This window comes from Felis catus, chromosome B3 (genome assembly GCF_018350175.1).
Source record: "Felis catus isolate Fca126 chromosome B3, F.catus_Fca126_mat1.0, whole genome shotgun sequence".
NCBI lineage: Eukaryota > Metazoa > Chordata > Mammalia > Carnivora > Felidae > Felis > Felis catus.
Genome location: NC_058373.1, coordinates 23184675 through 23207350, shown reverse-complemented (window position 1 = coordinate 23207350; position 22676 = coordinate 23184675). Strand labels below are relative to the sequence as shown.

General features: G+C 36.2%; 1 long non-coding RNA gene across 2 annotated transcripts in view; it reads right to left on the bottom strand.

Annotated features, from left to right (window-relative positions):
• The window catches only part of LOC109500553, a 141073-nt gene that overhangs the window by 107223 nt on the left and 11174 nt on the right, over window positions 1-22676 (bottom strand). Inside the window, exons 2-3 of one of the 2 annotated variants that reach the window (XR_006598966.1) lie at window positions 10367-10428; window positions 9929-10095 (exon numbers count right to left, since the gene is read on the bottom strand). The exons of the other annotated variant lie outside the window; for it this stretch is intronic. This is a non-coding gene — a long non-coding RNA (uncharacterized LOC109500553). Of the gene's footprint in view, window positions 1-9928; window positions 10096-10366; window positions 10429-22676 lie in introns of those variants that run through there. 2 annotated transcript variants of the gene reach the window in all.

The window sequence follows — 22676 nt, the reverse complement described above, 5'->3', positions numbered from 1 at the left end:
CTGTCGCATAATCATTAGTGTATAGGAAAGCTACTGATTTCTGTGCATTGATTTTATATCCTGAAACTTTGCTGAATTCATGAATCAATTCTAAAAGGTTTTTGGTGGAATCTTTTGGGTTTTCAATTTAGAGCATCATGTCATCTGCAAAGAGTGAAAGAAAGTTTGACCTCCTCCTGGCCGATTTGGATGCCTTTTATTTCTTTGTGTTGTCTGATTGCAGAGGCTAAGACTTCCAATACTAATCTTATGCCTTAAGGAGCTGGAAAAAGAACAACAAATAAAACCCAAAACCAGCAGAAGACAGGGAATAATAAAACTTATAGCAGAAAAGGGGCGCCTGGGTGGCTCATTCGGTTAAGCATCCAAATTCAGCTCAGGTCATGATCTTGTGGTTTGTGGGTTCAAGCCCCGTGTCAGGCTCTGTGCTGACAGCTTGAAGCCTGGAGCTTGTTTAGGATTCTCTGTCTCCCTCACTCTCTGCCCCTCCCCCACTTGTGCTCTGTCTCTCTCTATCAAAAATAAATAAATGTATAAAATAAAAAAAGATTAGATCAGAAATTAATGCTATTGAAACCAAAACAAACAAACAAACAAAAACCAACAGTAGAACAGATCAATGAAACCAAAAGTTGGTTCTTTGAAAGAATTAACAAAATTGATAAACCACTAACCAGTTTGATCAAAAAGAAAAAGGAAAGGACCCAAATAAATAAAATAAAGAATGAAAGAGGAGAGATCACAACCAACACAACAGAAATAAAAACAATAATAAGAGAATATTATGAGCCATTATATGCCAAAAAAATGGGTAACCTGGAAGAAATGGACAAATTCCTAGAAACATATACACTACCAAAACTGAAACAGGAAGAAATAGAAAATTTGAACACACCCATAACCAGTAAGGAAATCGAATTAAGAATTAAAAATCTGCCAAGAAACAAGAGTCCAGGGCCAGATGGCTTTCCAGGGGAATTCTACCAAACATTTAAGGAAGAGTTAACACCTATTATCTTGAAACTGTTCCAAAAAATAGAAATGGAAGGAAACCTTCCAAACTCTTTCTATGAAGCACGTATTACCTTGATTCCAAAACCAGACAGAGACCCCACTAAAAAGGAGAACTATAGACCAATTTCCCTGATGAACATGGATGTGAAAATACTCAACAAGATATTAGCCAACCGGGTCCAACAATACATTTAAAAAATTATACACCACGACCAAGCAGGATTTATACCCGGGATACAGGGCTGGTTCAATATCCGCAAAACAATTAATGTGATTCATCACATCAATAAAAGAAAGGACAAGAACCATATGACCCTCTCAATATGCAGAGAAAGCATTTGACAAAACACAGCATCCTTTCTTGATAAAAACAGTCAAGAAAGTAGGGATAGAAGGAGCATACCTCGAGATCATAAACGCCATATATGAACAACCCAATGCTAATATCATCTTAATGGGGAAAAACTGAAAGCTTTCCCCCTAAGGACAGGAACAAGACAGAAATGTCCACTCTTGCCACTGTTATTCAACATAGCATTGGAAGTTTCTTTCTTTCTTTCTTTCTTTCTTTCTTTCTTTCTTTCTTTCTTTCTTTCTTTCTTCTTCTTTCTTTTCTTTTCTTTTCTTTTCTTTTCTTTTCTTTTCTTTTCTCCTTTTCTTTTTTTTGTTTTTTATTTTTTGTTTCATTTATTAAAAAATTTAAATCCAAATTAGCATATAGTGCAACAATGAGTTCAGGAGTATATTCCTTAGTGCCTCTTACCCATTTAACCCATCCCCCCTCCCACATCCCCTCCCATAATCCTGTTTGTTCTCAATATTTATGGGTCTCTTTTGTTTTGTACCCCTCCCTGTTTTTATATTATTTTTGTTTCCCTTACCTATGTAACATTCTACCTCAAAATGAAATCCTCATGATTACATACAGATAGGATAAGAAATAAATGGAATTGGACAACATTTGTAAGCCAAATGAGAGTCTGGGTTGTGAAAAGAAAATATACAATGTTGCCAACCCAAGAGGGATGAATGATCTGGGCAGGTCCCCCAGTCTGGCCCCACCCCTACTCCACCACACTCACATATTCTGTGAGCTATGAAAAGAACATGGCTATAATGGAAATCCATTGCACGGTGCATGGAGTATAGTGTGGAGGCTCCAGGAAACTCTCCTGGCTTGTCATATTTCTCCTCTTACTTCATACTCCCAGAAGAGCTCTGTGATTACCTCCTCTATTTTTCTCAGGAACAAAATGTGAAAAATTGGGGATGTGAATCATGAATGTCTATAGATAGGAAATATTTGGAATATTTGGGCCTTTCCATATACATGACATGTACTGTATCCTCACCATTTTATCCATGATTTTTGGTCCCCAAGATTTGTGGGGCTTTCAGTCCAAAAGGAAGAAATGCTGATAGTAGAGAAGACAGGGTACTTCCTAGGATTTATTAGGCAATACTATTTTCTTCACTCAGTTGTTTTGATGTGCAAATCTAAGACTTTCAATGTGCCACCCTGAAACCGCAGTTTTTAACTGTTCCAGAGATCACATCCTGGAATATGAAGTAGTTTGAGATTTACACTTACATCTGGAAATTTCAGAGCCCCACCCAAAGTCCTAGACCAAAGAGTTGTATGTTGATAGGAAAGAAAGTAAGCTGAGCAAGACGGTTATTTTGGATAAGTGTATCAACTTCAATAACACATACACACAATAGAAAAATTCCCCAGAAAATACAGTTTTAGGTGTGCATGGGGGGAAAGAGCCAACTGAGGTGGGGAAGACAACAGACACATATCCTACTGTTCCATCCCCATAATTCGATCTATGAGAACAGCACAGGTTGAAGAGGCTAGAGGGATAGAAAAGAACCTGCTGATGGAAGATGCTCTCACCTGCCATAATGGATCACTGCTGCCTGCTTTCCCCCACTGTGTGCCCACATACCTCTCCTCCCTGAGTGGCACAACCTGCTTAGATTTTCACTTGGACACCACATTTCCCTAGACATCTTCTCAGACACAGTTACGAACTGTGGCTTGAATCCAACCACATTGGGCATCATGGCCTCTCCTCACTTCAATCCAAACCGGGGCTGGACCTGGGGTGAAGAGAGCAGCTGGCTAAGGTGTAGCTCATGTTTCTGATTTCAGGAAGACATTTCCTTAGGTGCTGTTATTCAGGCCATTTGGCCACCAGGAACCCCTCTGGCTCTCTGAGCTCTTACCTCATCCCTGGTCAACTTTCACAGGATTTTCCATTCCTTGTCTTAAATAGATCATGGACAGCTGTTCTTGTCATTTTATGCTCTATGGTTCTTAACCCTTTGCCAAGCCTCATTTTTGTCATTACTTTAGACACTCTGAGAAAAGGCAGAGTGTGATGGGTACGAAGAGAGAATCAGCTTTGCAATCATCTGGGCTCAAACCCTGAATGTGACTCTCATAGCTATGTGACTCTGTGTAAATCATTTAACCTCTCTGTGCTGTTATTTCAACTGTAAAGTGGGGAAAAATAATAATAGCTCTGTTACCATAGGGTTCTAATGATGTTTACATGAGTTAGTATACAAAGTCCTAAGAAGAGCACCATGCACCTCAGAACTGTTATGGAGGTGTTGGGCACATACTAAAAGCTTTCATTGCTCACAATTCTCTCCAAAATCCCAGGGTGGCCCAGGTATAGGATAGGAAGGAGGTCTGATACTGCAGGTTAACGTGTTCAGGCGTTGAAGAGTCTAATAACAAATACCAAAGACCAGAAAATGTCATCCAAAGGGAAGGAATGTTTTCCCAGGCATGTACTCTTTGGGGGCAAATACATATTTTGAAGACCCTTCCTCTCCTATAAGATCTCACAAATAATCATTTGAAACCGCAGGAAACTTATATCCAATACCTAAGTTGTGAATTGTTAGGGCATGATTTGTAACTTCTTCACTTAACAACCCCAAAGTCAGTTTCAAATTCCAGCTCTCCAAAACATCTTAAGTTGCAGATAACATGCCCAGAAGGAGGTGGAGGTAGGAAGTGAAATATGGAGGTAATTATATTTGAGAATGAAGCTGACAGGGAGCACTTTCAGTTTCCTATTCATAGTTCCGTAATCCCTTTGCCTCCAAAACTTCCATATGGCAATGAATACAGCTAAGGTCACAGATAGAGTAAGGAATGCTGTGCTGATCCATGAATGTTCTTCTGTCCCCAGGAAGAACCTTCAGGTCTCAGAGCATTGTCTACTGTCTTTCTCCTCACTCCAACCCCTACCCTGCTCCTTGTAGTTGTCTCTCATTTTTGTCTTCAACAACAAACCAAACAAACAAAATGAGCCAAATATATAGGCATATTCTCAAATATATTTCTTATACTGAACTGGTAAATATTTTGGCCTCAATATTTTCAAAGGTATATACATATACCTTTTTTTCCCCTCACAGTAACTTTCAAATACACATACAAATACTTTTAAGGGAAAAACCTTAGCAAATAAGTTGTCTTTATTCATGATTGTTTTGACTGTGTTACCAAATATAGGTGTGGCAAAATAATAAATTTTCTCAATTTTATTCCCTGGCAGTACAGAATATAAACATATCCAGTTAAGAAGAATAAACAAGCAAAAAGAGATGGCTTTCACATGTTGTGATGAGCAAGTTAAGGATTTAATATTTAAATTGTGAACACTGCTTGAGCCCTAAATATTTAATTGGTTTAGTCCTTTCTTTCTTTTTTCTCTATTAAATCATGAAAAATTTCAAACCAAAATGTTGAAAGAATTGTGTACCCACCACCTAGATTCTAAAATCAATATTTTATTATATTTGCTTTAGCAAATATCTATCCATTTATCCATTCCTATATTTAATCCATTTTACTTTTATGCATGTTAAAGTAGATTGCAGATATCAGTACACATCACCCCTATAAATATCACTAATGAGATGAAAGTATTTTCTTACTAAAAGAAAATCTAAATATAGTGAAATGTATAAAACTTAAGTGATGAGTTTTGACAAATGGATGAACTGATGGACTTCAAAACCCTATCAAAATATAGAAAATTACCATCAATGCAGAAAGTTCCCTCATGCTTCTTTCCATTCAATTCACAGCAACCGCTGGCCTGATTTCTCATAACAATAGATTATTTTGCCTGTTCTTGAAAATCATATAAACAAAATAAAATTGTATGGACTATTTTGTGTTAGATTACTACTCATCAGCATAATGTTTCTGAAGTATACATGCTGCAGCATATTTCAGCAGTTCTTTCCTTTTTGTTGATGAGTTGCATGCCAAAGTTTGGCACAGTGGCTGTTTCCAGGTGTTTACTTTTGTGTATAAGAAACATGGATCAAAAGACAAGCCCCATCTGAAGAGTCAAAGATGTGAATCAGAAAGAATTGTAGTATTTCATCATCAAAATTCCTCATTCTTACATCTCTAATTTTAGTGGATTTTGATAAATTAGGTGGTGATAAAACCCTCTGTAATTTGGACAGAAAGAGACCAGGATATCTAAAAGTTGGGTTTTGTGGAAATTAAGTGCTAAGAATCTTTTTTTGTGTGTGTCAAAAAAATTATTTTTTAATAATATAATTTATTGTCAAATAGGTTTCCATACAACACCCAGTGCTCATCCTAACAAGTGCCCTCCTCAATGCCCATCACTCACTTTCCCCACTCTCCCACCCCCATCAACCCTCAACTTGTTCTCAGTATCCAAGAGTCTCTTATGGTTTAACTCCCTCCCTCTAACTGTTTTTTACCCCTTCTCCTCCCCCACAGTCTTCTGTTAAGTTTCTCAAGATCCACATACGAGTGAAAACATATGGTATCTGTCTTTCTCTGACTGACTTATTTCACGTAGCATAATACCCTCCACTTCCATCCAACTTGCTGCAAATGGCCAGATTTCATTCTTTCTCATTGCCAAGTAGTATTCCATTGTATGTATAAACCACATCGTCTTTATCCATTCATCAGTTGATGGACATTTAGGCTCTTTCCATGATTTGGCTATTGTTGAAAGTGCTGCTGTAAACATTAAAAAAATGTTTATTTGTATTTTGAGAGAGTGAAAGCAAGCAGGAGAGGGGCAGAGAGAGGGAGAGAGAGAGAATCCCAAGTAGTCTCTACACTATAGTGCAGAGCCCAATGTGGGATTCTATCTCATGAACATGAGATCATAACCTGGGCCATAATCAAGAGTTGGATGCTTAACCAAGTGAGCCACCCAGGCAAACCCCCCCTACCAAAATCATTTTTGTCAAAATTTGTTCCCAATAAAAAATCTTGTGGCACCCATAATGCATGGGAACAAAATGCATGGCAGATACCCTGTTTAAGAAATATATGTTGACTACAAAGGCAGAAGTTATTCTCATGTTTTATTTTAGAAAAGTTTCCCATACTTTACCATTCATGTTTATATTGGAAAGCTCTCAATAGTTGTTATGTTATATGATACAAGGTAGGGACCATATATTTCCATATTGATCTAAGGACATTTTTGAAATGACTATTTTACCATTGCTTTACAGTATAGTTATGTTAGAACTCACTTATAACATAGTTATATATGTGTGGATCTGTGCCTGTATTCTCTACTGTGTTCCACTGTTTGCTTATTTATTTATCAATTAATTTATTTATTATTTTAGGAGTGGGATATATGTGAACTTTGTGCATTTTGAGTAGAAAGTTGATTTTTCACTCTGTGTATTTTAATTTGAATAGTCAACTTAATGTAATCACTGTTCTATTTGGGTTTAACTCGTTTTATATAACTTCTGTTATAGTTTAAAAACTATAGTAGTTTGCTTCTGTTTTTAACTACTTTAAAATCAAATATTTAGTCATGCATTATTTTACCCTCTAAAATTATTATTTATTCGTTATCTTATTGTTGAGTATCCAATTAATTACAACATGCTCAATTTTACAAATCCTAATATGAATTTCTACTTTTCTCATTTTCTCAGTAATGACAGAAACATGGAACACGTCAACTCCCTTCTCCCATTTTTTTGACAATTATTTTTATCTTGTATTTTGATTCTACTTATATTGTGAATCCTATAAAATCTTAGGATCATTGTTTTATACACCAATATATATTCATATTTAAATGCATATTCAACTTTATTTGTCCTTCATATGAGTTTCTTTTAGAGATTATCCTGCTTGAATAAATCTTGTTTATTTTTCGTTTGGGATGATATTTTGGTAAAATATCTCTAAAACTTTCTCATAGTATCTGAATTTTAAATAATGTTTCCATTGAACATAGGATTCTTGGTCATCTGGTATTTTATTTATTTACTTACTTTTGGTTATGAGAAGGCATTCTATTGATTTCTGGCTTAAACTATTTCTGTTTAAATCTGTTTGTTTTATTGTTGCTTCCTTAAACATAATATGTCTGGGGCGCCTGGGTGGCGCAGTCGGTTAAGCGTCCGACTTCAGCCAGGTCACGATCTCGCGGTGGGTGAGTTTGAGCCCCGCGTCGGGCTCTGGGCTGATGACTCAGAGCCTGGAGCCTGTTTCCGATTCTGTGTCTCCCTCTCTCTCTGCCCCTCCCCGTTCATGCTCTGTCTCTCTCTGTCCCAAAAATAAATAAACGTTGAAAAAAAAATTAAAAAAAAAAAACATAATATGTCTGTGTTTTTCTGTCTTCTTTCAAGATTTTCCTCATTGAATTGGCATTCAATAATATATATATTATATATATGTGTGTATATATATATATATATATTTTCAACGTTTATTTATTTTTGGGACAGAGAGAGACCGAGCATGAACGGGGGAGGGGCAGAGAGAGGGAGACACAGAATCGGAAACAGGCTCCAGGCTCCAAGCCATCAGCCCAGAGCCTGACGCGGGGCTCGAACTCACGGACCGTGAGATCGTGACCTGGCTGAAGTCAGACACTTAACCGACTGCGCCACCCAGGCGCCCCTATGTGTATATATATTAATGTGTAATGTATGTATATATAATGTATATATGTAAAGTATATATCAGTAATATATATGTAATATATACTCAGTAATATATTACACATATATTCACCCATATATATTTAAACATATATATACATGTATACATATATACATATATATATATGTATATATATATACCATAATGTCAATTTCTTTGTATTTATCCTGCTTGATTTTCACTGGACGTTTATAATCTATTTATTGATGTTTTCAACAATTTTGGAAAATTCTTAGGCATTATTTTTTCAATATTTCTTTGATCCCCATTTCTCTTTGTTTTACTTTAGTCTAATTCCAAATGTGTTAGGTATTTTCACTGTGCTCTAGAGATTTCAAATATAAATATTCAATTATTTTACTTTAGTACTTATTTTCATATATTTGCTCTTGGTTCATCTTCTTTACTTTGTACTTGATCTTTCAAATGATATATAGAGTTATTAATTTTAGCTATAGCGTCTTTTATTTTTGTAGTTTTTGAGTATTTTATGCATTCTTCACCATTGAAAATGCCTTATATTTTTATCTTTCTGTATTTTTCTCTATTTCAATAGACATATTAAGCAAAATTAGAATGAAGAATGTTAACTCACCAACTTCCTCAACAACTGTAGAAAGAAATTGCCAGTTTAAAATATTATGCCTTATAGAAAAGTGTGTAGAAGTATCAACAACAATGGAATACTACTTGGCAATGAGAAAGAATGAAATCTGGCCATTTGTAGCAATGTGGATGGAACTGGAGGGTATTGCTAAATGAAATAACTCAGGCAGAGAAAGACAGATACCATATGTTTTCACTCATATGCGGATCCTGAGAAACTTAACAGAAGACCATGGGGGAGTCGAAGGGGGAAAAAGTTACAGAGAAGGAGGGAGGCAAACCATAAGAGACTCTTCAGGACTGAGAACAAACTGAGGGTTGGTGGGGTGTGGGGGAGAGGGGAAAGTGATTGATGGGCATTGAGGAGGGCACCTGTTGGGGTGAGAACTGGGTGTTGTATGGAAACCAATTTGACAATAAATTATATTTAATATAAAAATTTTTAACCATGAAAGTACAAAAATTTCAAAATACTAATGAATAGCATTTTAAATAGATATTGCTAAGAAATAGACTATAGTATATGGGTGTGTATCAATAGAATGTGCTTATGTCATGTTTTCAGTGTTCAGAAAACCCATTGAAAAAGACAGCAGAATGGGTTAATTCAAGATATCAATGTTTCTCCAAATTTGCAGGTTAAAGTAACTTTTATGAGACAATGATCAAAGTTAGAGAAAAAATGATCAGCTAGCACCTTCCTGGAGACAGTTCCCTTTGTCTTTCTGGAAAGAGGTAAGACTGACTATGGGCAGAAAGAATGTTCATGTTGCAGACACAATGCTGTGTGGACTCCAATCAGAACCACAAGCTCTCCCTTTGCCCTTACCCATAAATGCCCTCTCATGTGTCTGTTTCCAAACTTTTTTCTTATTGGTAATGCATAGACAAATAGACCTCAACATTGCTTCACTTTAAACACTTTTTAAAACTCTGGCCCTAGTATTATATGTTTTGGCTTGTAAAAGTGTGAATCATATAGCATGTCCTCAGCAGCTGCCCCATCCTAAAGCCAGAAAATGCTTCTAGGAATGAGCACATGGGATGAGGAGAAAGACTAATAGGACACAGCTTATACTGTGGGACCAGCACTCTTCATAAGGCATATCCTTTTTGTTTATGAGAATTTTCTAATAGTTCTTATTTTTCTCAGGCCTTAGCTTATTCTTTATACAATTCCATATTACATAAATTTTTAAAATTTGCAGATTATCAGAGTATATTTATGTACACTAAAGGCACCTTAATCAGGGATTGGGTTAATCCTTTCAAAGCCCAGTGACTACAGTGCTTGTTGACAAGGAAACAGGTGGTAACAGTGAGTAAATGTTGAGCTATATTTCATTCTATCTCCATAGCAACAAGATAGAAAAACTTCAATTAGGATACATCATTTTCAGTGAGGAAGAAAATGAGATGTTCCTTTCTTCTTTTCATTTATCCCCAAGTCTCATTTCTATCCTTTTCCTCTAGGAAAAAAAAGGGGGGGACATAGGTATAAAGAAATCTATTTATTACACAAATAATGCCATGTAGGGTCTGTAAAGATATCTCAAGAGTAGGTCCTTTCTTGTCTCCCTCTCATATGGCAGCAGATTGTATTATTAGTACCAATTATTAATTCTCACTTTTTTATTAGAGTTTTGTTGCTCCATCAAGTGCATAGACACTTGACTTGCTTTTGGAATGTGAGCAGAAATTATGAATGCTGCGCTCGGGCATAAGCTTAAGAGTCCTTACTCGCTTCTGTGGTTGCTTTTGTTCCTCCTGTCACACAAATCGCATGTCCTTCAACCTGAATCCTAGAATAAAGAAGACATGTGATGAATTGCACATGATCCCCATCAGATACACAGCCACTATTTTTTGTGAAAAAGAAATAATGCTTGTAATTATGAATACCAGAGACTTTGAAGTCCTTTCTTACTATACATTAACTTAGTTAAACTAATGAACAAAGAAATTGGCACCAGTTACGAGGTGCCACCAGAAAAAAAAAACTAATAGATTCTTAGCAGATCCAAACAATAGGCTGTTACAAAGTCGTTATTGATGCCTAGAAAATGAAGTGAGCCATGTTTTTTATCAATAAAATATTTTCTAAAACTTTTCTGTATGATAAGTTGTTATAAGCTTATGGGTTTAGGCAAAGATATTGGGAATGTGAAGCTAATCGTATGACTTAGCTGTTATTAGTTACAGTAAAAGGTATTATGTGAAAGAGAAAATTTCAGAAAATAACCTGTGAATTTGATAGCAAAATTGAAATATGGAATTGTTTATTCTCTCTAAACAATGAAAGGTAAAACAGAAACAAAGATCAAAACTCAGTGTTAAAGCAAAGACCAAACCAAGAGTGTGGCCTCAAGGGTGTGGCCTCATACCCTTTGTTACAACCTCTGAATTGATTAAAGGGAGCATTCAGTCAACAAATTTAGCTTCACAAAATGTCTCAGGAGACAAAGGAGACTAAGAATATGATTCTTTTTTGGAGGCGTGATTGATTTAAGTTACATCAATTTACTTCAGATTACCTTAAGCCACAAGTGAAGGATGTCTTGGAAAGAACTGTGGGTGTGGTTACTGTCACATTGGAATTTTACAGAATAAAAGCTAAATTTGTTTAGAGAGAGCTATACTGTCAAAGAGCCAGCAGCCTGTATTAAAATATGCTGTGGCTCTTTGAGACTTAAAATGATTTTTGGACCCCCAATAATCTGCTTGTCCCCAAAGAAGAAATACTGTTTAATGTCTTATGCCAATATGGCCAAGGAGAGTGATGAATAACCCTCTACTTTCAGAAGGTAGAGCCAAGAATCAAAGAGAAGGGAATCCTGCTTCAAGAGAGTAGACACTGGGACCTAATAAAAGAAAACCGTTTACTAATTAGCTAGTATGGACACAATGTTTGTCCAGAAGGATTTCAGAAATCTTACAATGAAAGCTGAGTCCCCCCCACTGCCAGTCTTTGAACCTTTCCCTTTTAGAAGGAGGGTATTGAAATAGCCCTGCTCTGATATTTTATGCTGATTGTATGCTGGTTAGAAAGCTTTTATATATATATAAAAATCTGGATAATAAAACAACAATATAGACTAGAATGTTATCATGAGATACAGAAGTTTAGCTATGATGGCGTGGTTAGATGACACAGAGATTTCACTTACAGGAGGGAGTGAATTCTATACACTTGAGGGAATGAAGTAATATTTGTAACAAGGGTTGGGTTATGGTATATTCTATTGTTGTGCTCAATTGTTCCTTCCCCATTTCCCTGCAAAAGGGATATACTCTATGTTCCATATAAATTGGGCTTGGACATAGGACTGTCTTTGGAATGTGAGTTGAGGTGGTGAATATCACATCCAACCAGATACTTCACCCATCCAAGCATGTGTTTTTACCTTTATTTTTACTATAAAAATGAAAAGATACATAAAGGAAAGCTGTAATTGACAACTATTGATATATACATGAGTAAGATATAAATGTTTGCGATTTCAAGTTCAATGAAATTTGGGGGAGGGGTCTTTGATATTACAGTATAACATAATTAAATCCAAATAATAAAAGCGCATATACTTCATTTTTTAAGAGATGTTTTCAGCAACAACATCTCAGAAAAAAAGGGCTTTCGCAACTCATTTTGACATACAGCTCAATTTTCAGACATCCTGACCTTTCTCTGTACAAATCTGCCTGTAAATCACATAGGTTTTTTTTTGTTTTTTTTTTTTTTTAATATTAGGGAAAAAAAGGTGGTGAGAAATCCTGTGTGATTTGCCCTATGTAAGGGGCAGCCCTGCGTAGAGTATCTGAACTAAAGGGGCCTGAAGAAGGAATATGTGTGTTGCGGGGCCTGGCAGGATATGGGTTCTGAGACAGGTGAGAAGGCACAGAGAAAAAAAAATGTAGCTGCCATGGGAGAATGGTTACATATTATAGACACACTAAGTAAGAACATTTTTAAGGATATTGGAAAACAGGATTTCACTCTTGGAGAATGGACTTTCACACATTCCAAATCTTGTGCTGGATACTGTCCTTTGATATTTTTCTCACTTTATTGGGGCTCCCACATCCTGTGCTGGGAACTACCTCTGAAGTCGCCTTCCCCCAGACCCATATGCAGTATGCCTTCCCTTTCACAACCTTCCTTACCCATTTCTATGCATGAAGGTACTTGGGATAATCCACTCATGCCCACAGTTAGTGTGTGAGTTCTGTAAAGAACTGTGCTCCACCCTAGCTCTCTAAGCACTCTCCCAGATACCTACTACCAATTTTCTTCACTCATGGGGTTAAAAACAACATTTTAACAAAGTTAAGCCTGGATACCAGTTTATATAAGAAATTTCAAATTAGGGGCCCATGGGTGGCTCAGTTGGTTAAGTGTCCGACTTCAGCTCAGGTCATGATCTCACTGTTTGTGGGTTCGAGCCCCATGTTGTACTCTGTGCTGACAGCTCAGAGCCTGGAATCTGCTTTGGATTCTGTTTCTCTCTCTCTCAATGAATAAATATTAAAAAAATAAAAAAAGAAATTTCCAGTTAAATATCTTGATTTTTATTAGTTTACACTTGAGTAGCTCATATCTCTCAGGGAGTTTAGAGATCAGAAGTTTGAAACAAGAATTGCATGCAGAAGAATTCCAAATAATTTATGTAGATACTCTACCCTGAAGGAGAGGAGCATAACTCCCTACTCAAGTGTAGGCTGTCCAAAGTGATTTCCTTCCAATGATTAGAGTATGGAAAGGGGATTAAAAGAGTAACTGCTGTGGAGAAATCTGACAAACATTACCAGGTTTCAAGGTCAACACCAACAGTGATAAATTACACTGATGACATATGACCTTGATATGATGTGATGAAATGGAACATTATCCATAACCCCCATTTAATCATGAGGAAAACATTAGGTAAATTCTGATAGAGGGAAAATTTACAAATTACTTGACCAGTACTCTTCAAAATGGTCAAGGACATAAACAACAGAAAATCTATCACAGCCAAAAGGAGACTTAGGAAACATGATGACTAACTGTGATGTGGTGTCCTGGATGGGATCTTGGAACAACAACAACAAAAAGGTATAAGGTATAAACTAAGGTAATAACATATCAGTATTGGTTCATTATTTATGACAAAGGTAACTTACTAACTGAAGATGTCAATAATAGGGAAAATTGGGTATGTGATATAATGGAACTCTGTACAATCTTTGCAACTTTTCTTTAAATCTAAAGCAAACAGTCACCTTCCCTCATCTTCCCTTCAATGAATCAGGGCAGGTAAAGCACAGCATGGAGATGTGCTCCTGAAAAACCCTCCAGCATGGAGAGGCACCCCTGTTCACCCTATCCAACTGTAAAAGAGACAAAGACATGAAGAAGATGCTACAGTCCATCAAAAAGATTAAGCAAACATCAAGAAGCCCGTTGTTCCTGTACAGCCAGTTGTGAGCACTTTATTCCTTCCCCTCTGCCAGGCAGTGATTCTGAAAATTGACAGTAGGAACAATTAGTCATGTCAAGACTCGAGTCACAGTTTGTACACCTAAAGGAACTAAAAAAAAGACGAACAAATAGAGACCAAAGTAAATAGAAGAAAGAAATAATAAAGATAACAGCAGAAATACATGGCATAGAGATGAAAGAAATTAAGAAAGAAAAAAATCAATGAAACAAAGAGCTGTTCTTTGAAAAGATAAACAATATTGATAACCCACAGCCAGATTCATCAAGAAGAAAAGAAAAAGGACTCATATGAACAAAAACTGAATCCAGGAAGAAATAGAAAATTTGAACATACCAATTACTAGTAACGAAATTGAATCAGCAATATAAAACTATCAAAAAATTAACAAAAGTCTAGGGCCACATGCATTCATAGGCAAACTCTACCAAACTTTAAACAAGAATTAATACCTATCATCCTCAAACTATTCCAAAAAGTAGAAGAGGAAGGAAAGCTTCCAAATATGTTCTGTGAAGCCAGCATTACCCTGACACCAAAACTAGAAGAGTACACTATAAGGAAGGAAGGAAGGAAGGAAGGAAGGAAGGAAGGAAGGAAAGAAGGAAGGAAGGAAGGAAGAAAAAGAAAGAAAGAAAGAAAGAAAGAAAGAAAGAAAGAAAGAAAGAAAGAAAGAAAGAAAGGAAGAAAGAAAGGAAAGAAGGAAGGAAGGAAGGAAGCTACAGGCCAATATCTGTCGTTAACATACAAACAAAACTTCTCAGTAAAATATTGGCAAACCACATTCGACAATACATTATAAAAAGATCATTCACCACAATTAAGTGACATTTATTCTAGGGATCCAAGGATGCTTAAATATTCACAAATCAATCAATGTGACATACCATATCAACAAAACAGAGGATAAAAATTATATGGTCATCTCAATAGAGAAATAAAAAGCATCTGACAAAATTAAGCATCCATTTATAATAACAACTCTTAACAAAGTAGTTTTTGAGAAAACATACCTCAGCATAATAAAGGCCATTTATGAAAAACCCACAGCTGGCATCATATTCAATAGAGACAAACTGATAGCTTTCCCTCTAATATCAGGAACAGGACAAGGGGATGCCTATTCTGACCATTTTTATTCAACATAGTACTGGAAGCCCTACCTATAACAATTAGACAAGAAAATAAATAAGAAGCATCTATATTGGTAAGGAAGAAATTAATCTGTCACTAAATGCAATGACATAATACTGTACATAGAAAATCTTAAAGACTACAATAAAAACTATTTAAAGTGATTAATTCAATAAAGATTCAGGATACAAAATTAATACTCAGAATCAGCAGCATTTCTCTATACTAATAATGAGTTAGCAGAGAGAAAAATTAAGAAAACAATTCCATTTACAATTACACCAAAAAGAGTAACATAACTAGAAATAAACTTAACCAAAAGTAAGTGAATGACTTGTACTCTGAAAACGATAAAACACTGATGAGAGAAGTTGAACATCATCCAATTGGAAAGATATTCCATGCTCATGAATTGGAAGAATTCATATTTATTAAGTGTCCATACTACCCAAGGCAATTTCCAGATTCAGTGTAATCCCAGTAAAAATACCAGCAACACTTTTTCATGGAACTAAAAAAAATAACGATAAAATATGTATGCAACTAGAAAAGACCCCCCAAAGCCAAATCAATCTTGAGAAAGAAGAATAAAACTGGATGTATCACAATCCTAGATTTCAAGGTTTACTACAAAGCTGTAGTAATAAAAAAGGTGTTGTACTCACACAAAAATAGACACATGATCAACAGAAGAGAAAAGTGAGCCCAGAGATAAACCCATTATTAAATGGTTAATTAATTTGACATAGGAGGCAAGAATACACAGTGGGGAAAAACAGTCTTTTCAGTAAATGGTGCTGGAAAAACTGGACAGCTCCATTCAAAAGAATAAAACTGAACCACTTTCTTATATTATACATACTGATAAACTCAAAATGGATTAAATATCTAATAAGGAGTTAATATCCAAAATATAATGGGTAATATCCAAAACATATATGACCAAAAAAATAAATAATTTGATTTAAAAATGGGCAGATGACCTAAATACACATTTTCTGAAAGAAGACATACAGATGGACAACAGACACATGAAAAGATGCTTACAATCACTAATTCTCAGGGAAATGCAAATCAAAACCACAATGAAATATCACCTTACATCTGTCAGGTTGGCTAATATAAAAACAAAACAAAACAAAAACAAAAAACAAAGAAACAAACACAAACAAACAACAAAACAAAACAAAAAGAAAGGACAAGTTTTGCCAAGATGTGGAGAAAAAGGAATACTTGTGTACTTGTGGTGGGAACACAAATTGGTACAGCCACTGTAGAAAACAGTATGAAGGTCCTTCAAAAAATTAAAAATATAAATACCATATGATCCAATAATTCCACTACTGGGAATTTACTCAAAGGGAATTAAAACACTAATTCAAAAAGATATATGTACCACCATGTTTATTACAGAATTATGTACAATAGCCAAGATATTGAAGCAACCTAAAGTCCATCAATAGACAAATGGATAAAGATGTGATATGGGGTGCCTGAGTGGCTCAGTAAATTAAGCAACCAACTCTTGACTTCAGCTCAGGTGAAATGCTCTGTCAGTGCAGAGGCTGCTTGGGATGCTTTACCTCTCCTTCTCTCTCTGCTTGTTCGTTCTCTCTCTCTCTCTCTCTCTCTCTCTCTCTCTCTCTCAAAGTAAATAAATAAACATTTTTTAAAAAGATGTGACATACACACACACACACACATACAATGGAATATTACTCAGTCATAAAAAGTAATGAAATATTGCCATTCACAGCAACATGAATGTACCTAGAGGGTGTAATGGTAAGTGAAGTAAAAGAGACTGAAATAGACAAATACCACATGATCTCAATAACATGTGGAATCTAAAAAACCAAACAAATGAACAAACAAACAAATATCAGAATCAGAACTATAAATACAGAGAATAAACTGATGGTTACCAGAGAGAAGGGGATGGGAGAAGAGCAAAATGGGTGAAGGGGACTGAGATACAGGCTTCCAGTTATGGAATGAGTAAGCCATGGGAATAAAATACACAGCATAGGGAATATAGTGAATGACATTGTAACAGCAATGTATGGTGACAGATGGTAGCAACACTTGTGAGCATGGCATAAGATATAGAAAAGTGGAATCAATACGATGTACACCTGAAACTAATGTAACACTGCATGTCAACTATATTAAAATTAAAAAAAAGTTATACAAAATTCCAATTAAAAAAAAATCTTTACTCCCAGTGTTATAGCTAGACTTCCTTAGGCCTGACTTGATTGCAAATCTTTCAGGGCAGCAAACAAGTGCCTAGGATGCAGGATGGCCTCCAGGTCACACACACACACACACACACACACACACACACACACACACACCATGCATTTACCTTACAGGGATGGCTGTGGAGACCAGGTATCTCAAAAACAATTTAAGGAAATTGTGGATCCAATTTCAGGCATACTGCCTTGGGCTAAGATGAGTCACACACACCATCCCCTTGGCCCCTCATTTCTGCCTCTTCTTAGAGAAAAAAATATTTGGGCAACAGCAGGCTGAGATAAGAAACAGGGCCATTAGGGAGCGGAGCACAGATTTTGTAGATGGATTTTAATCCTGAATGGCCTTCTCCATTCAGTCCCCCTGAAATTTTATCTTCAAAGACCTGAAATCAATCTTTGTGAAAGTACAGCTGTCTTATCATCCCACATCATTTTTCATAGATTGTCAAGGTGAGTTATTGTATCCTATATCTAAGCTATATCCTTCACACACACACACACACACACACACACACACACACACACACACACTCCAACACCTGTAGTTATGCTTCATGTGTAAATGGAAATATAGGGACAGCTGAAGGAAATAATCTGAAGTCACACTTAGGATTCTGTGTACTAAGACTTATTTTAAAAAACTATCCCACTAATAAACATGATCCCAAAAAGAAGAGGAGTCAGTTAAAGGTGACAAATGAACAGCCATTTCCCTTTTGTCCTTGTTTTTTATGAGTCAAAGGTAGGTACAGATGCAGCACAGAGACCACACATGCCCACACAAAACCCTCCTCCTTCTCTCTCCTTGAATTCCCTAAAACCCTCAACAAACTTTCTCCAGCACTCACCACAGAAATACAACTGGTTTCCTGATGGGTCTGATGCCAACCTTTGCTCGTTATTTGCTTAATACAATTAAAACATCATTGAATATTAGAGATCTCATATTTACTCTCTCCATATGAGGTCCCTGCCCTGTACACATTGAAACCATCTGAGACCTAGCCATGTTCAATGGAGAATGTGGCCAATGTGGGCGCCCCACCCATTTGGGGATCAATATTGTTCTTCAGTTGCATCTCCTCAAGTTTATTTCTTTTCCACTTCATTCCGTTATATTATCTGGGTTTGCTCATTCACTGTGTTGATACATTTTGTGAGGTGTTCCCATGACTCACCTATGAAATAGGCAGTTGGTAGGCAGATTATGGATATATATGGGTATACTTGCTTGGTCTATATTTATAGTTACAGCTTATCAGGAGCAAGGGCCATGCAAGAGGAGAAAGCAATGCCAGCATCCCTCTGTCCACTCTGTGCCATAATTTTCCTATTTCTCCTTCAACCCTCCTCTTCACATCTTTCTCCAGCCCTCGGTGCTGAGTTGAAGTGAATACAGTACCAAGAAAGCCCTGCAGCACATAAATAATCTTCACACTTCAGAAGGACACATCTCAGCCCAGAGCTGCCACATCCCACAGAAGAGCATGACTCATCCCTAAGATAATCTCAATGCAAATATTTTGGTATGTTTTCAATGAGTTCATAATTTTCAATGTCCTGAGCACCACATTCAGAAAAGGGCACAGCAAGATGAAAATGAGAAACAGGCTGACAATAAGAAGAGCTTAGATTCTGACGTTGGTTGTCATTCCTATCTGTTTTTCTCTTTAATCAATTTCCTCAACCAACAGATCTTAAGGTCCCATATATTAAACTGCAATAACTGTCATTCATTCTTTTTTTATTACTAGACACAATGCATTTTATTTTTTCTTCTTTTTTACAATATAATTTGTTGTCAAATTGGTTTCCATACAATGCCCAGTGCTCATCTCAACAAGTGCCCTCTTCAATGCCCATCACCCACTTTCCCACTCCCCCAGCACCCATAAACCCTCATTTTGTTCTCAGTATCCAATAATCTCTCATGGTTTACCTCTCTCCCTCCCTGTAACTTTTTTCCCTTCCCCTCCCTCATGGTCTTCTGTTATGTTTCTCAAGATCCACATATGAGTGAAAACATATGGTATCTATATTTCTCTGACTTACTTCACTTAACATAATACCCTCCAGTTCCATCCACGTTGCTGCAAATGGCGGAATTTCATTCTTTCTCATTGTCAATTAGTATCCCATTGTATATATAAATGACATCTTCTTTATTCATTTGTCAGTTGATAGACATTTAGGCTCTTAACCCAATTTGGCTATTGTTGAAAGTGCTGCTATAAACATTGGGGTACATGTGCCACTATGCTTCAGGGAAATAACTGTTATTCATTCTAAGTCAAGTTCAAAAATACCTGAGCTTCAATATGTTTATTCTATCAAAAAGTTAGAGCCCTCATGGTCTATACCAAACCATACTATCCCACAGTTAACTTTTTTTCCCCTTTTCCTGACATGAGAGGGCTGTTTATGGGAATTCCCATTTATGTTCATCTCTTTGGTGACACCTCCAACAAGTTGCATTAACACCCATGAGTTCAGAGACAGGGAGGGAAGGCAGGAATTGGCAAGCAAACTGGCCCTACACTCCCTATTTGGGAGTCTATTTCTCCCTCACTTTCTGCACCTCCTCTCTCTCTCTCTCTCTCTCTCTCTCTCCCTCTCCCTCTCTTTGTCTCTCCCTCTCTCTATCTCAAAATAAATGAATAAACTTTAAAAAATAAATTCTGGTTATAAGTTCTTTGGGAATATAAAGTTCTTAATTTTGATGATATCCAAATTGCCAACCTTAAAAAATTGCTGCAATAAAGTATTATTTTTTTATTTTTATTTTATTTTTAAAAATGTATTTATTTAAATTCAAGTTAGTTAACATACAGTATAGTATTGGTTTCAGGAGTAGAACCTAGTGATTCATCACTTCCATACAACACCCAGTGCTCATTCCAACAAGTGTCCTCCTTAATGGCCATCACCCATTTAGCCCATCTCCCTACCCACCACCTCTTCTGAAATCCTGTTTGTTCTCTACATGTAAGAGTCTCTTCTGGTTTGTCTCCCTCTCTATTTTTATCTAATCATTCCTTCCTTTCTCCTATATTCATCTGTTGTGCTTATTAAATTCCACATATATGTGAAATCATATGCTATTTGTCTTTCTCTGGCCTATGTCACTTAGCATAATATATTTTTGTTCCATCCACATTATTGCTAATGCCAATATTTTGTTGTTTTTTTTATCACTGAGTCATATTCCATAGTACACAAATACCACAAGTTCTTTGTTGATTCATCAGTCGTTGGACATTTGGGCTCTTTCCATAATTTGGCTATTCAAGAGAAATGATAAGAACCATATGATCCTCTCAATAGATGCCAAAAAAGCATTTGACAAAATACAGAATCTTTTCTGAATAATAACCCTCAAGAAATTAGGGATACAAAGAACATACCTCAATGTCATAAGGGCCATATATGAAAGATCCATAGATAATCAGGAAAAATCCATCCTCAATGGGGAAAAACTAAGAGCCTTCCCCCAAAAGGTAAGGAACATAACAGGGATGAACATTCTCACCAGTGTTCAACATAGTACTGGAAGTCGTAGCCTCAGTAATCAGACAACAAAATAAAAGGCATACAAATTGGCAAAGAAGTCAAACTTTCACTCTTCAAGATGACATGATACTCTACATGGAAAACCTGCAAGACTCCACCAAAAAAACTGATAGAACTGATACATGAATTCAGCAAAGTTGCAGGATATAAAATCAATGTACAAAAATAGGTTGTATTTATATACACTAATAATAAATCAACAGAAAGAGAAATAAAGGAATTGATCCCATTTACATGTGTACCAAAAATCATAGGATACCTGGGAATAAATCAGAACTCAGAAATGGACCTAAAGAGGTAAGAGGTCTGTACACTGAAAACTATAGAAAGTTTATGAAAGAAAATAAAGAAGAAACAAAGAAATGGAAAAATATTCCATACTCATGGACTGGATAAAGAAATATTGTTAAAATGTCTATACTACCCAAAGCACTGTACATATTCAAGGCAATCTCTATCAAAATAACACCAGCATTCTTCCCAGAGCTGTTGTAGAATAAACAATTCTAAAATTTGTATGGAACCCGAAAAGACTCCAAATAGCCAAAGTAATGTTGAAAAAGAAAACCAAAGCTGAAGGCATCACAATCCCTGACTTTAGCCTGTATTACAAAGCTGTAATCAAGACAGTATGGTACTGGCACAAAATCAGACACATAGATCAATGGAAGAGAATAGAGAACTCAGAAATTGACCCACAATTGTATGGCTAACTAATATTCAACAAAGCAAGAAAGAGTATCCAATAGAAAAAAAAAGACAATCTCATCAGCAAAAATATTGTTTAATAAATATTTCCCTACCTCAACATCATAGAAATGTTTTCTAAGTCTTCATTATTTCTAGATTTTTTTTTCACATCTAGTACCCTAACACATTTGGATTTATTACACATGGTATGAACTGCAGGGGGCAGATACATATTTTTTCTTACCTGTTATGGGTTGATATATATTGATAGACTTTAATACTTCATTTCTGTTCTCTTGCCGGAAAAAATTTCTTAAAATTAGAAGCAGAAATAAGGATTAAAGTAAACCCAAATCCTTTCTTCCAGGAACTCCATTAGAGTCTCAAAGTGAGTATTTCTGAAAGACCCAAACTCAGCCCTGATGGAAGTGGAAGGGAATAATGCAACCGTCGTGAAAGACACTCAAATCCCTCTCTGTAGTGTAGCCACTCTTCAGAGAGAAGGACAATAAGAGCACAATTCTAAAACCTTATCCAAGCCAGGGACAGGGAACTACTCTCCTCTCCAGCTCCCTCCAGACTTTCTGTCTCATCTAAGAGAACAATGAAACAAAATGAAAATGATAGTCAATACAGGATTCACAGAAATAGATTTAAAATGCCATAACCAACAAAGGGAGTAAAAATTAGCCCATAGGGTTGAGGGAAGCCTTAAAACTAGAAGAAGGATATAGACACGTTGTGAAAGCCACATCTCTCAGACACATGCAAATCAAAAGTTTGATATTTACTCAAGAGTATAGAATGCTCCCCTCTTTCAGAACTTATGACCACAGCAAGACAGTCCCAATATAATGAAGTGGATTACAGCTGAAACAGCTGCAAGATACAAATGCTCTAAGTAGTAAGACACAGGGA